Source organism: Sarcophilus harrisii, chromosome 2, assembly GCF_902635505.1.
Source record: "Sarcophilus harrisii chromosome 2, mSarHar1.11, whole genome shotgun sequence".
Taxonomy (NCBI): Eukaryota; Metazoa; Chordata; class Mammalia; order Dasyuromorphia; family Dasyuridae; genus Sarcophilus; species Sarcophilus harrisii.
This window is the reverse complement of record NC_045427.1, coordinates 619,272,398-619,287,660: the sequence shown is the minus strand read 5'-3', so window position 1 is coordinate 619,287,660 and position 15,263 is coordinate 619,272,398. Positions and strand designations below refer to the sequence as shown.

Sequence of the window (15,263 nt, the reverse complement as noted above, 5' to 3'; positions counted from 1 at the left end):
TTTCTGGAGGAGGAAGTAGAAAAGGAGAAACATCTTGGGCCTTAAAAGATCATTGGTTATTAATATAAGAGAAGTAATTATTTCTCACAATACACGTTAAAGAAATGGAAACTAACAATCTGAATTCCCAGGAGTGGCTACTGATTTTCTTTTTAAAGGGAATTAAAAAAACACTAATGCTAAAGGTGTCTTTCATCTCACCAATAAAAGATGTAAAGATGACAGCCATCCTACCAGAAGAAAGTACTTTTCCTTCAATCATTATGGATCAGTTGTTTATATATATATATTTTTTTCTTCTTTCATTTTATTGACATAATGCAGAAAGTAAACAACAAGCAACACATAAATATAATGAAAATATCAAGGCTTTTCTTTGGGGAGGCTCTATATTTTTTGTTTTTTAACTTCCAAGAGCCATTGTTAACCTTAGAAAATATTCCCTAAGTGTACATTGTGTAAAAATTATCCATTATGTAAATAGATTCTGGGTCAATCTCCATTTTGTTCAGTTTCTAATACTTTTCTTTTTTTTATTTACAACATATATGCATGGGTAATTTTTCAGCATTGACAATTGCAAAAACTTTTGTGCCAACTTTTCCCCTCCTTCCCACCCCTTCCCCCCCTCCATGGCAGGTTGACCAATATGTTAAATATGTTAAAGTATAAATTAAATACATAAGCATATATATATATACACACATATATATATATATATTTTTTTTAAGCCAAAAAACACTAACTATATGATTGTAATGAAATATTACTGTGCTGTATAAGAAACGATGAGCAGGCTGATTTCAGAGGGGAAAAAAACTTTGAAAGATATAAATTAATGCAAAGTGAAGTGAGTAGAACCAGGAGAATATTGTACACAGTAACAGCAATACTGTATGATGATCAATTGTGAATGACTTAGCTGTTCTCCACAATACAGTGATCCAAAGTACTTATGATGAAAAATGCTATCCATTTTCAGAGAAAGAACTGATCTGAACTCAGACTCCATTTTTCATGTTCTATATTTTTTTTGTGTGTTTTTCCTTTGGATTTGTATCTTCTTTTATAACATGATAATTGAACATGTAAAACCTATATCAAATTGCTTACTGTTTCAGAGAGGGGAGAGGTAAGGGAAGGAGAAAACAATTTGGAACTCAAAATTTTTTTAAAAATGTTAAAAATTGTTTTTACCCGGGAATTGGGAAAACAAAATATTATTTAAAAAAAACCCCCAAAGATATCCATTAGTGAAGTGTAAAGGGGAAATGTGACATAAAGAAAAAGTATCAGGAAATGAAAATAAAAATAGACAAAAAAGAACACTGGACAGAAAACCTGATTTCAAATCTGCTTCTGTTTGAGCAATTCATTTAAAGTTTTTGAACTTCAGTTTTTTAATCTGAAAATATATTTGCACTATTCATTTTACATTTTCTTAGATAAAAGTATTAGAGATCATAAAGCACCAAAAATGTGGATTGTAATTTAATTGCAATATGCATTGAAGACACAGGCCAAGTCTAAATGGGCCCCTGATTCCACAGTGATGTATCTTTTAATGCCTTTAGTTATATGACAAGAAAGCCAAATCAAAAGATAGCAACTCCATTCGTAACTTGGTTTTAACTTTGCCCCCTTGGTCATACTCAAATTTTGGGACAATCCACTTGCCTTTCAGAGAGAAAAAGTTGCCTAACTTTTTTGGGGGGAGGTAAATGAAGTTGGGGAGAAAAAGGATATATTTTCTGTTTCAACTTTGCCCCCTTGGTCAGACTCAAATTTTGGGACAATCCACTTGCCTTTCAGAGAGAAAAAGTAGCCTAACTTTTTTGGGAGGAGGTAAATGAAGCTGGGGAGAAAAAGGAGATATTTTCTGTTGATATTTGATTTCTGATAGCCATCTGATATTTTCTACTATTTCTCTATTGTGTTCTTTAACTCACCATTTCTTTAGGACTTGATTATGTAATCTTCAGTTCATTTAAATAGTTTCTACTATTTCTGGTTTTTTGCATTTGTTTCTGAGGGTTTTTATGAAAGTACACGACCAATTTCTGTAAAGCTGCCATGTCCAGCTAAACAAATAAGTATTTTTCTCTAATTCCATTTCTTTAATCCCAGTAATTGTTAGAGATGTTTCTAAACTTTGATAATTTTCTCATAATTCTAAATATTTTTTTCTAAAATTCAATTTAGGACCTTAACTCTTTTATTTAAATAAACTAGATTTGGGGAAAAACTAAAGAAACAGAATAAGACAAAAGAAAATGAGAAAAGGAATACAAAATGAAATCAAACAAAACAAGAGAATATTGTCATGTGCCCAGCAGAACATCAGAGAATATTGATTTGTCTAGTTCTAAAAAGAGGACACTGAAGTGCCTGTTAGTTTTACTATTTCCATTTCCTATTTCTTCACACAGTTCATTTTTCATTTCAGTATTTATATTCTATGCTGTTTAGCACATCTATATTTCTGTTGATCAGTTATTATCTCCTTTAAGCATATAATGTTGTTTTCTCTCTTTATCACATCTTATTCCAGTTGTCTGAAAATCTTGACAGTTACCTGCTGTATCCCTGTAACTTCATTTTGTTCATATCCATGGTTATTATTGTTAATTGGGTATAACTCTCCATCCTGTCCTCAATTTTTTCATTTTCCCAACCCCACAACGAATAAAAATATTGAAAGTGAAGGAATTTGTTCCACAATAGTGATCTTTAATTGGATCAGTCTGTTTCTGCTCCATTGTTTCTCTTCTCTTCCCTTTGCTGAACACAGATTCTTTTTAGCTCTTCACTTCACATATAACCCTCTACCACTGTAATTTATTTTGTTTATGACCATTCCCTTACCTGTCTTCCCCTGCTTGCTAATCTCTCCTAACCCTGTTCTTACATATTTCACTATTGAGTTTAATGTATTTGGACACAATGCTTTTTGGTGTTTAATCTTTCTTTGTCCAGGTCAGATGAAAGGAAGATTGATTAGATGCCTGTTCCCCAATGCTTTCTTCTGTGCTTAAAAATTTTTCATTTCATGCACCTGCTTTGCGACATAACATTCTTCCCTTTAATTCTCTTTTTCTGGCTTACATCCCTTTTCCTCTCATTTCCTTCTCTCAAAACCATCAAAATTAAACAGAGCATCTCCTCTCTGTTACATTCAACGTTATGAACCTTAAAGTTCTGAAACACCCCTGTTTAGAATGTAAACAATTTATCACTTCCTCATTTTGTATTCTCTTCCAGCTGATTATATGTAATTTACATCTTGTCATTCTCTTGGCATATCATAATTTCCACCCAGTTCTATTCTTTTCATTTGGAATTCTTGAAAATTCTCTATTTTGTGAAAGAAAGCATCTGTTATGACATTAAAACCATGTGATTACTCATTTTTCCTTTGTACACTTGATTTTTTGAGGAATCCATGGGAACTCTGGAGTCACCTTTTAGTTTCATGAATGATCATAATGACCCTTCAAAGCAGAACCCTAAAACTTGAACTCTGAGTTCATTTCTACTTTCCTTGGAAGAATGGGCCAAGGGAAAATTGCCAATAAGTAACAGAGAAAGTGTACACCCAGTCATACTCAACAGGAACGCCCGTCATCCTCGTTTCCATCTCTGACTCCTGGGCTTCTTTTGGGCTGACCCAAGGGCCACAAAGTCCAGAAAGGCTCCCCTGAACCTCCCAACATGTTGTATAGGAGGTCCGTCCTGAGAGGTCACCTAGACTGACCCTCATTTTTACAAATGAAGAAAACAAAGTCCAAAGAATTTGGGTTTTTTGGTTTGTTTTTGCCCAAGACTAAATACTTACTAATAAATGGTGCAGTCCTAATTAAAATAAAACTTCTTCAGAGTTAGTGGCCATGACATGAGTGAGCGAGCCTCAGACGATGCTTTAAGGGAACAGTCAGACAGATAGCAGGGAAGCCAGAGGAGAGAGCCATGTAACGGCAGTTCTTGGAGAAAAAGAGCGTGCAGTGTGCAGGATTCTGGGGGGCAGATTCCTTCTCCCCAGCCCAGGGAAGCCCCTGGGAGAGCCTTGGTCCCAAGTCAGAGGCCCCTTTCTTACAGCAAGGCAAGTGTGAAGTCCTTCCTCCTCTGTGTTCCACCTGCACAGCAAGTCTATTCGGAAAGACTCTTCTATGCAATTCCTACTCAGTCAAATCAGTTTCTAAAAATGAAATTCAAAAATCCTTTTTCTAAGGCCCTTTTCCTTCATTAGCATAAATAGTTAATAATTGGCCGTACTTATTGAAAGCTAAATAATACAGTAGAAAGAGTGTGGTAGAGACCTAGATTCTGTTCCCATCTCTCACAGTAATTAGCTCTCTGACCTCAGTGACATTGGGCATCAGCTTCCTCACTTGTAAAGAGATAACTTCTCATATTACTTTCAATGCTAAATTAGGAGTTTGTGATCTTTTTCATTCCTTTGTCTCATAATTTTGTTATGATCTTCTGAAGCATCTCCTGGCTTCATATGGTCTTCCTCTACTCCTAACAAGCATTATAATTTGAAGTTTACTGAAACAAGAAACCAACTATGCTTAAAACAGAAGTTCTTAACCATTTTTCAGTGCCATGGGCCATTCTTTGGAAGCCTCTGAACCCCTTTTTAGATTAATGTTTTTAAATACTTAAAATACAGAGGATTACAAAGGAAAAAAATTGAATTAATGACAAAATTTCTTTATTATAAATTTATGGATACTAAATTAAGAACCTCAGCTCTAGAAAATATGAATCTGAAACAGGAAGTTCTAAAAACTGAGCCAAGATAAAAGTTTTAGACTGTCACCTGGTACCCTGTTCCTTATCAAATGCAGTAAATATAAAGTTCTTTTGGCACTTGAGGTTTAGGGATTGTATAGATTTGTCAAGTGGTTAGTCATCAAGTTATTTTTTGCTACTTTCTTCCATGCTATTTTCCTCTGACTCAGGGTGTTTGTAGCAGGTGTGTGCATTTTTATTGTCATCTTTATAAAAGTAAAGTGCTATGGTTTCTTTAAAGCATCTGTTATGACATAAAAAACATGTGATTAAAGCTAACTTACCTATCAAGACTTACAGGATAGAAACTCACACAAAATGTCCAAGTGGCGAGGGCCCCATCAGAGCGTTTTGTTTGTAGTCAGGGGTAGGGGAAGAAAAACAAGTTGTTGTTGCCTATGAGGGCAGGTCAAGGGCACTGGTTGTGGTAAGCAGAACCTGGCTAAACTCACACCCAGGTGTAAGGAGTTTGGGTCCTAGTGGACAGGATGCTATGGTGCTTGGGTCCTGCTATATATTTCTGTTCTTTGTTCTCCCAAAAATTTCACCAATTTTAAGAAGTAATTAAACATCTCCCTTGAGAGTGTCTAACCCAACAGCAGGCAGAGTAAACATCTCTCTTCCTTTTCCCTACTTTTCCTATAAAACATCCATCTTCAAGTATCCCCTAAGACCATCAGTCCCCTAATGCTACTTGATCCTGTGCTGCTTTATACGATCATAAGACCTTGTCTTTTTTTATTTTGTTTGGTTTTGGCTGAGGCAATTGAGGTTAAGTGACTTGCCCTGGGTCACACAGCTAGGAAATGTTAAGTGTCTGAGACCAGATCTGAACTCAGGTCCTCCTGATGTCAGGGCTAGTGCTCTATCCACTGTGCCACCTAGTTGCCCCAAGACCTTCTCTTTTGAGAAACTACTCCAGTGTCCAGGTAATTCTTACCTGTTGAACCTGCTCTCCCAAGCACAAGGAATGGGATATGAATAATAATGGTCCAGCCTCAGATGTAAGGAAGAAACTTAAGTATCATAGGTTTCACTGTGACTTGAAGAATGTGATAAATGCCTGGAATATGACCATAAGATATAGATATTCTAAAGAAATTAGATAAAAGGAATATTAGAATAGTAGTTTTTTAAACCTGTGTGGAAATCCAAGTATTTGTCTTTGGGGAACAGGAAGACCTGGTAGAGTATTTAAGAATCAGTAGAGGAGGAACAAAAGCAATATTCTTTTAGGAGTCAGTCTGTTTGAGAGGAGGAAATGGCTGATGAGCTCTGGAATGATATCCCAAAGCTGGCATATGAGGCAGAATCTAACAGTAACAGTAGTGATTAAAAGAAGAGAACTGAGAAATTCTTGAACTTCCTTTCTGGTAATTTTGTGGAGGGAGTGATGAAGGGAACTGCTACTTATATTTGATGCTGAGTAATAAAGACAGGCTATTCAGATAAAACAGGAAATGCAGGAATAAGTGACTATCATGATAGATAAGGGAATATAATTCTAATATGTCCTACTTTAAGAAAAGCAGATTTCAGAAAATTCAGAGGATAGGATTACACAATCTAAAATTTTGTAAGGGAAGTAGTTTGAGGAATAGATTGTCCTCCAGGAAAAAAAAATGTGATAACAAACTTATTGAGGAAAAACAAAGGAAGCTGTTTGAAGATATAAATGTGACTCGAAAGAGGGCTCATCAACTAACTCCAAACTTAAAAATATGAAAAAATATCACAGTTTTGTAAGAAAATAACAGGAACAGGAGAAAATGGAAGTTTGCAATGAATGCCAGAGACAGCAAATAAGGGTTTGGTTTTTTAAAGTTATGTTGGTGCTACACACCTGTAAGATTGGCTAAAATGATAGGAAAAAATAATGATGGATGTTGGAGGGGATGTGGGAAAACTGGGACACTGATGCATTGTTGGTGGAGTTGTGAACGAATCCAACAATTTTGGAGAGCAATCTGGAATTATGTCCCAAAAGTTATCACTGTGCATATACCCTTTGATCCAGCAGTGCTGCTACTGGGCTTATATCCCGAAGAGATACTAAAGAAGGGAAAGGGACCTGTATGTGCAAGAATGTTTGTGGCAGCCCTGTTTGTAGTGGCTAGAAACTGGAAAATGAATGGCTGTCCATCAGTTGGAGAATGGTTGGGTAAATTGTGGTATATGAATGTTATGGAATATTATTGTTCTGTAAGAAATGACCAGCAGGATGAATACAGAGAGGCTTGGAGAGACTTACATGAACTGATGCTAAGTGAAATGAGCAGAACCAGGAGATCATTATATACTTCAACAACATTATTGTATGAAGATGTATTCTGATGGAAGTGGATTTCTTCGACAAAGAGAAGATCTAATTCAGTTCCAGTTGATAAATGATAGACAGAAGCGGCTACACCCAAAGAAAGAACACTGGGAAATGAGTGTAAACTGTTAGTATTTTTGTTTTTCTTCCCAGGTTATTTTTACCTTCTGAATCCAATTCTCCCTGTGCAACAAGAGAACTGTTCAGTTCTGCACACATATAATGTATCTAGGATATACTGCGACATATTTAACATGTATAAGACTGCTTGCCATCTAGGGGAGGGGGTGGAAGGAGGGAAGGGAAAAGTCAGAACAGAAGTGAGTGCAAGGGATAATGTTGTAAAAAAAAATTACCCAGGCATGGGTTCTGTCAATAAAAAGTTGCAATTAAAAAAAAAAGTTACGTTGATGACAAGATAATTATCAAAAATAAGTGTGAGTGTAGCCCAAGATAGAGGGGATAATGGTAATGGACAACAAAAGAAGGCAGAGCTTCTTAATCCCTATTTAGCTTCTTGTTTTTATGAAAGTGAAGAATCTTCACATTGGAAGGGACAGAACAAAAACTGTTAGGAGCAATTGAAATGCAAGGAGCCAGCAATAGCTGCTTTCAATGAATTCAAGTCTCCACACCTAGATGACCTACATCTCAGCTTACTGGAAAGAAATTTCCAGGTGTGACTACTGAACTGCTGTCAGAACTTGTTGGAAAAAATCATGGGGAAGGGGAGAAATGATACAAAGGCCAAGGTCCTGATTATTGAGAGAAGAAAGGCTGCTGAGTGTGACTGGATGGTGGCAGAACAGCAGGGCAGATTCCTGATGAAGGAAAGGTTGCTCTTGACCATCTTAATTAACTAATTAATTAAGGTTCATAGATGGTGCTCAGACCTTTATTTGGTCTCCTTTTCTCTTCCTGCCTCTTGAGTGAAGCGGCAAGGTGACACCGGTTCTGTAGACACAGATGTCGGCAGAGGTTTCACTGGCTTGTTCAGCATCACAAAGAGCGCAAGCGGCTGGGCTAAGATCCAGAGAAGTTCTTCCTGACTCCATTCTCTGCTCTGCTCCTCACTTCCTTCTCCAGCTCATTTTACAGATGAGGAAACTGAAGAAGAGAGAATTAAGTGACTTGTCCAGGGTCACTTAGTAAGGTCTGTGGCTGGATTGGACCTGAGGTCTTCCTGACCCCCGCCTGGCACTCTGTCCATTGAGCTGCCCTGCTGCTCAGGAAGGCCCATACAAAGCCTCAGGTTCCAGTTCTCTATTGGGAGCTGTTTAAGGCCCTTGTGGGTGGTCACAGAAGTGAAAGCTTCCCTCAGGCCATCATTTCTGTTATGCATCAGAGATTACTAAGAGGAGTAATAATAATAATATCAAAAATCAGCAAGTCTTCTGGAGTGTCACACAACTGTAGCTTTGGAGCAGAAAGGAACTCGGAGGTCTGGCAGTCTCTTCTGCTTACAAACTGATAACCAGAAGATTAAATGGGCAGTGTGAACCTGTAAGAGACAGAAAGATGGAGATGAGAGTCAGCTAGCTTCTGTTAAGCACCTGCTTTTTGTTAGGGACTCATTAGCACTGGGTTGATGAGAAAGGCAAAGTGCAGTCCCTGTTCTCAAGGAGCTTACATTCTAAGCAAACTGTGTGCAATTTATGTACACGCCTGGTGATCAGCAGAGAAAGGCCTAAGCAGCCTGAAGAAGTGTCCAGACTGCCTGCCTGCAGAGGTAAGGAGCTGGGGGTCAGAAAATGGAAGATCTTGTGTGAGGAGAAGAAGGGAGGGAGGTGTCATGGGCCTAGAAGAAGACTGGAAAAATGGGACGGGGCCAGGTCATGAAAGGCTTTCAGCGCTGAGTGGGAGTTTGTGTAATCTAGGGACAAGAGGAGTTAACTGAATAGGGATTGACATTGTAATGTCTGGTCTAACTCCCGAGGGCCTCGGGATCAGTCAGAGTCCTTGGTCTTTAGGAGGCAGGCAAGCTGCCATGCAACTCGTCAAAGATGGATGCTAGACTCTGGAATCTGGAGCCTGAAGTCTGAAGTCTTTCCTGCTGAGCATACTGCTGCAGAGAGACTCTGACTCTCCTTCCACTCTCCAATCCTTCCCTCTGATGACCTCACCACAACACATTCAGCAGGCGCCAATGTAAAGAGAGCCAGCCATCATATCACTGGATCATCTAAGTAAATGTTTACAGAACCATTATCTCACATTGAGTAGGTAATGAGCCTTAAGTGCTCTGCTGTTCTGGATTCAAATACTCCTTTTCAGAGTTCTAGCCCTCAACATCTTCCACTTTCTTTTGCTTTAGAACACAGGTAGTCACGTCCCCCTGACTAATCAGGAAAGGCGGTGAAAGCACTAAAAAGGAGATGATCACACCCTCCCTGACATCTCAGGAAGGGAGATGAAAAGCACCAAAGGGAAGTGGGGGTTGCTTACCGGGTTTCTGGGCTGAAGGATCTTATGCACAAACCCATCAGCATGGAAGGCATTACACAAGCACATAGCAATAATGTACAAGCTATTAGTGATGACTCTGCCCACAGTGCAGGCTTGATGTGGTGTAACAAACATGAATTGTACATGCAAGTCGTAATATAACGAACAATATAAATCAACATGGTGTTGTAAAAGATTTCCAGAAGTCCTAGAAGGAGGGTATGTAAATAAGTCACACATATGCCTTGTTCAGCAGCCAAGAGATAGTCCAAAACCAGTCTATTGTCCATTATTTCATGTGTCAGGGAATCCAGTGATCCCTGCAAGTTTTTGAAGTCCTGCAATAGTTTTTTTATGTGTTAGGCAATCCAATGATTCCAGCAGATTTTAAAGTCCTGCAACAGTCTTATCATGTCTCAGAGAATTCAATGATTCCTGAGGGTTTTGAAGTCCTGAAACAGTCTTATCATGTCTCAGAGAATCCAATGATTCCTGAGGGTTTTCAAGTCCTACAACACTCTTATCATGTCTCAGAGAATCCAATGATTCCTGAGGGTTTTCAAGTCCTACATCAGTCTTATGTCTCAGAAGATCCAGTAATTCTTGAGGGTTTTCAAATCCTACAACAATCTTTTCATGTCTCAGGGATTCCAATGATTCCTGAGGGTTTTGAAGTCCTGGATCAGTCTCATTAACAATTTTTGATGTCCATGAGTCAGCTGCCATAACTGCCATGTTCTTTCAGTGGTGGGTACAATCAGTGATGGAAACATCCGATGTTTCTTGGGTCTTCTCCTTTGTTCCAAGGGTCTTCTCCTCCTCTCTCCAATGGACAAGGCAAATACGGCTCATTGGCACCCATCTGATTCCTTTCTCTACCTGTAGAGATACAAGCAAATCCTCTCCCCCAAGCAGTTAGCCTATCTGGTCCCTTCCATTCACCACTTTCTGGATCTTTTCACATCCCCTGGCGATTATCTAAAGATAGTGGAGCTGCTCACACTGGACACTGCCCTTCCAGTGGGTTATAAAACCTGTCTGCCGGAGCCAGTGCATCTTTGTCAAAAATCAAGAAGTTAATAGTATAAAGAGCTAAATTTATAAGTTCTCTAGGGTTACCTGTGTCTCCCCCTTTCTTTTGTTTTAGAGGAGTGTCTTGATGTTTCTTTCTCCTTTCTACTATTGCCTGTCTTTGAGGATTTAAAGATATGCCAGTGGTGTGCAAAATCTGATACTGTGCACAAAAGTGTGCAAAATGTTTAGAAGTATATGCAGGTCCATTATCTGTTTTTATTGCTTGTGACACACCTATAATTCCAAATGCTTGTATAAAGAATTCAGCGACCACTTGGGCTGCCTCTTTTGCTGCTGGTATTGCAAAAGTAAATCCTGAAAAGGTGTCTACTACAACATGGATAAAAGACAGAAGACCAAAAGATTTATAATGGGTCACATCCATTTGCCAAATTTCACTGGGTCTCAAACCACAAGGGTTCTTCTCTGGAGGGAGTGTAGGAGCGTGGAAAGGAAGGCAAGCCGTACAGGCTTTTACTATGCTCTTAGGTTCCTCTTTTGTTATCCCAAATTGTAAATGTAAAGCTCGAGCAGCCTGATGATATTTAGAATGAGATTCCTGGGCTTCTTGAAAAAAGGAGTATTGACCAACATACTTAGAAGGGCAGAAACTAGGCATTGACCCACACTTAACACCGTACACCAAGATAAGGTCAAAATGGGTTCATGATCTAGGCATAAAGAATGAGATCATAAATAAATTGGAAGAGCATAGGATAGTTTACCTCTCAGACCTGTGTAAGAGGAAGGAATTTATGACCAAAGAAGAACTAGAGATCACTATTGACTACAAAATAGAAAATTTTGATTATATCAAATTGAAAAGTTTTTGTACAAACAAAACTAATGCAGGCAAGATTAGAAGGGAAACAATAAACTGGGAAAACATTTTTACAGTCAAAGGTTCTGATAAAGGCCTCATTTCCAAAATATATAGAGAATTGACTCTAATTTATAAGAAATCAAGCCATTCTCCAGTTGATAAATGGTCAAAGGATATGATCAGACAATTCTCAGATGATGAAATTAAAACTCATATGAAAGAGTGTTCCAAATCACTACTGATCAGAGAAATGCAAATTAAGACAACTCTGAGATACCACTATACACCTGTCAGATTGGTTAGAATGACAGGAAACGATAACACGGAATGTTGGAGGGGATGTGGGAAAACAGGGACACTGATACATTGTTGGTGGAATTGTGAATACATCCAGCCATTCTGGAGAGCAATTTGGAACTATGCTCAAAAAGTTATCAAACTGTGCATACCCTTTGATCCAGCAGTGTTACTACTGGGCTTATATCCCATAGAGATACTAAAGAAGGGAAAGGGACCTGTATGTGCAAGAATGTTTGTGGCAGCCCTGTTTGTAGTGGCCAGAAGCTGGAAAATGAATGGATGCCCATCAATTGGAGAATGGTTGAGTAAATTGTGGTATATGAATGTTATGGAATATTATTGTTCTGTAAGAAATGACCAGCAGGACAAATACAGAGAGGATTGGCAAGACTTACATGAACTGATGCTGAGCGAAATGAGCAGAACCAGTAAATCATTATATACCTCAACAACGATACTGTATGAGGATGTATACTGAAGAAAGTGGATTTCTTCGACAAAGACAAGATCTAACTTAGTTTCAATTGATCAAGGATGGACAGAAGCAGCTACACCCAAAGAAAGAACACTAGGAAATGAATGTAAACTGCTTGCATTTTTGTTCTTCTTCCCAGGTTGTTTTTACCTTCTAAATCCAATTCTCCCTGAGCAACAAGAAAACTGTTTGGTTCTGCACACATATATTGTATCCAAGATCTACTGTAATCTATTTAACATGTATAGGACTGTTTGCCATCTTGGGGAGAGGGTGGAGGGAGGGAGGGGAAAAATCGGAACAGAAGTGAGTGCAAGGGATAATGTTGTAAAAAATTACCCTGGCATGGGTTCTGTCAATAAAAAGTTATTTAATAAAAAAGAAAAAAAAAACATACTTAGAAGGCTATCTGCCTTTGAATTACCATAAAAATAGGACCTGGAAGTCCACTATGAGAGTGGACATGCAAGATATAAATCTTACCTGGATGCTTTCTCACTTGCTCTTGAAGTTCCTTAAAGAACTGATATATATTAGAAGCTACAAATTTATATATTTATTTGGGCTGTGACAAGTCTTTGTACCACACCTACTGAACAGGCCAAATCAGATGATATATTTCCTGGAGAGCTAGAATGATTGCATACAATTCATTCTGCTGAGCGGACTGAAAAGGAGTTTTGACTACTCTCTTTATAGTTAAGTCACGAGAGTATACAGCAGAAATGTTATGTTTGGATGCATTTGTAAAGATAGTTGGTCCTTTAAGAGGAACTTTAGAGAAACCTTTTCTTTGAGAATCCATTGCCAATTATGTAATAGTTGGGTTATCTTTAATGGAGACCCATGTGTAAAATTTGGAGCCATGGCCAGTAAAATTAGCCACTCTGGGATGGTTTAATAGCATATATTAATATGTGCATTGGTATAAAAAGTATATATCTTGTCAGGTCTTATCCCAGATAATTGTACTGATCGCTTAATGGCCTTTAATAAAATTCTAGCCACAAGCACTGGGTAAAGGAGTAAGGCTTTGTTCTGGTTGTGCTGGGAGGTTCACTCACTCTATCACACTATCTCCTTGATTAAGGACTGCTGTGGGTGCCTCTTTTGTAGCAAAAACTAATATTTCCAAGGATTTCTGAGAGACTTTTTCAACCACATTGGATAAAACCAGTCCAACTTCTCTCAAAGCCTTTTGAGCTTCTTTTGTAAGCTGGCGTGGTGAGTTTAAAGCAGTGTCTCCCCTTAAAATGTCATATAATAGCTGCAATTGATAGATAGTCAAGCCTAACACTGGACACATCCATTGGATATCTCCTACCAATTTCTGAAAGTCATTTAAGGTGTTTAGCATCTCTGTTCTTAAGGAAAGCTTTTGTATTGTAAACACCTTAGGGTATACTTCATATCCTAAATATTGAAAAGGAGCATTTCTTTGAATTTTGTGTTCTAGATGTCCCAGCATTCTAGATAACCCAAATTACCTGGCTCAGATCACATGTATTTGTGTTCTGGATTACCCAGATTACATGTCTTTGCATTCTAGATCACTTAAGTTAATTAATGCAGATCACATGTGATTGTGTTCTAGATCACCTGGATTATGTGTCTCTAGGTCATGTCTTTGTGTTGTAGATTGCCCAGATTACATATTTTTGCATTGCAGATCATCTGGATTATGACTTTGTGTTCTAGATCACCCAGATTGTGCTTCTTTGTGTTCTAGATCACCCAACTCAACTAGCCCAGATTATATGCATTTGCATTCTGGATCAACTGATTACACATCTTTGCATTCTAGATCAGCCAGATTAGGTGTCTTTGCATTCTAGATCACCTGGATTACCTAGTTTAGATTATGCTTTTGTGTTCTAGATTACCCAGACTATAATCTTTGCATTCCAGATCACTTAAGTTAACTAGCTCAGATCACGTGTATTGTGTTCTAGATCACTCGACTTATGCGGCTTTGCACTCTAGATCACTGGATCACCTATTTTAGATCATGACTTTGTGTTCTAGGTTACCCAGATTAACCCAAATCCTATGCAATTGTGTTCCAGAACATCCAGATCATGTCTTTTCATTCTAGATCACTGGATCACCCATTTTAGGCCATGCCTTTGTGTTCTAGATCACTTAGATCACGTCTTTGTATTCCTAGATCATCTAGGTTAAGTATCTTTGCGTTCTAGATCACTTGAGGTAACTAGCCCACCTGGTTCAAGCATCTTTGCATTCTAGATCACCCAGACAACATGTTTGTGTTCTAGATAACCCAGATTAACTAGCCCAGCTCACATGCCACTGTGTTCTAGATCTCCTGCAGTATGTGTCTTTGTATTCTTTGTGTTCTAGATCACTTAGGTTATATGTTTTAGATCATGGCTTTTGTGTTTTATCAGTTCACCCAGATTAACTAGCCCAGATCATAGTCTTTGTGGTCCAGATCACCCGGATTATATGTCTTTGCACTCTAGATCACTTGAGTTAACAAGCCCAGATCACATGTATTGCACTCTAGATCACTCGGATCAAGCATCCAAAACTGTCCATTCATATCTTTAATAAGGCTCAGCTAAGTTAACTCTGGACACTGAAAAGGCAAATCTTTTCATATCCTCCTTATCTAGAGGGATAGAATAGAAACAATCCTTAATGTCTATAACCCAAAGAGGTCATTCTCTAGAGGCAACTGAGTAGGAGATTGAAGCCCAGGCTGAAGAGTTCCCATAGTTTCCATCTGTTCATTTACCTTTCTTAAATCAGTCAACATCCTCCATTTTCCAGATTTCTTTCTTACAACAAATACTGGGGAATTCCAAGAACTTAGAGAAGGTTGTAAGTGTCCTTGGTCAAGCTGCTCTGGTACTATCTAATAAGGTCTGAATTTTATCGCTTCCTAAGGGGCACAGTTCTATCCACACTGGTCTATCAGTTTTCCATGGATAGGAACAGGGGAAAGTGTCGGCAGGCCTTCAACAGCAGCCCTGCTTAAAAAACCGAAGTACTCATTTTTTAACTCTAATTGC

The 15,263-nt window shown here is 38.3% G+C and overlaps 1 protein-coding gene across 4 annotated transcripts in view; it reads left to right on the top strand.

Moving 5' to 3' along the window:
* REC114 (REC114 meiotic recombination protein) overlaps positions 1–15,263 on the top strand; it is a 97,328-nt gene that overhangs the window by 60,881 nt on the left and 21,184 nt on the right. The gene's annotated exons all lie outside the window — the stretch shown is intronic.